This window comes from Grammomys surdaster, unplaced genomic scaffold, assembly GCF_004785775.1.
Source record: "Grammomys surdaster isolate TR1022 unplaced genomic scaffold, NIH_TR_1.0 111459, whole genome shotgun sequence".
NCBI classification, from domain to species: Eukaryota; Metazoa; Chordata; class Mammalia; order Rodentia; family Muridae; genus Grammomys; species Grammomys surdaster.
Window position 1 is genome coordinate 1 of NW_021611401.1, and position 1,342 is coordinate 1,342.

General features: G+C 48.6%; 1 pseudogene; it reads right to left on the reverse strand.

Annotated features, from left to right (window-relative positions):
- Positions 1–3: 3 nt before the first annotated feature.
- On the reverse strand, positions 4–1,014 carry LOC114635532 (annotated as a pseudogene).
- Positions 1,015–1,342: the final 328 nt, after the last annotated feature.

Here is a 1,342-nt window from a genome sequence, read left to right on the forward strand (position 1 = left end):
AAGGTTGGTTCGAGGCTTCTTGAAGCTGTTTTGCCTTAGCTCAGGTGGATTCCTCTTCCTCTTGGTCTTGGAGATGGTGGGCTTCTCTTCTCCTTTGACTCTGTTCCTTGACTGCTTAAGCTCCTCTGTTTTCTTAGAGTTGTTCTCTGGTTAGCTTGGTCTTTTCAGCCCCTGTTTTCTAACTCTTCTGTTCTTGCTGGGGGCAACCTTGGGAGCTTTGCCCTTCTGGTTCTTTCCCATGTTTTCAATAGCCCTGTAACTGGCCCCAGCCACACACACAGACCCCTCTCCTTCCACCAGGTCATGGTGTTGGATTTTGTCCTGAGGAGCTTCCTCAAGCAGCCTAGAGGATTTATGTTTATTCTTCCTCACCTGTTCAGAGGGGCCACTGATGACACTCCAGTTTTCACAGGCCTGATCCTGGTCTATGTCTGTGAGGGTGTTGAGGAGTTGGGGAAGTTGAATGTCTGCCTCAAGTGTAGTGATGTCTTTAAAGTCAAAGCTGGAACCTATCTCATTCTGGAGGCCCCCAAGCTCTTTTAGACACATGCTGATGTCTCCCACATGCATATCGCCAGAAGCAGACTTCTGCCTTAGGCTCTCAGTATCAGTGCAGTGCAGAGGCTGCTGCAAGTCAGGGTGTGCTAAAGTCATGATTGGTGTGTCTTGGTTTTCTTTTGTGCCCTCATAGGCATCCAGAGTCTTTAAAAACTCATCTTTGATCTCATTCATGGTTTTGCTCTCTGTTTCTTCGAGGCTTGTAGCTGGAGGCAAGGCTAGGAATGCTGAAGGACTGTGGATGGGGGCTGTTAATGCCCTGTCCCTGTTCACAGCTGGTGGTCTTATCGGGGAAGCCTGGGCACAGGTGTTGCAGAGTTCTGGACTCTGCAGCTGACAGTGCGCCTGACCTGAAGGTGGCAATCCCAGGGATGTCTCCATTTGAACTACTGGAAAAGAGTGAAGGGAGAAGTCAGTGCCTGGGGTAAATGAGATGCTCCCCACCACTACCCCCATTTCATAGGACCACAGCATTAGGCCCCTGCATCAGTGGGAGGGCATTCCTAGAAGCTCTTGTTGAGGAGCTTGGATGGTACCTCTGTTGGCAGACAGGTGGTGACTGCTTTGTTTCTGCAGACCATTGCATGTCATGTTTTCTCAGAAAATGTTTTCCTTTCTGTGTTTGTGGTTTGTAGAGGAAAATCTGTAGTGGGTCGGTTCCTAAATTCCCTTGATGTGTGCTCCTCAGTTTCCTTCCTTTTTGTCTTTATTAAGAGTGCCTCTCATTTTCATGGAACTTTGCTATTGGCAGGGTCAGATCAGTGTTTGGAAATTATGGACCAGA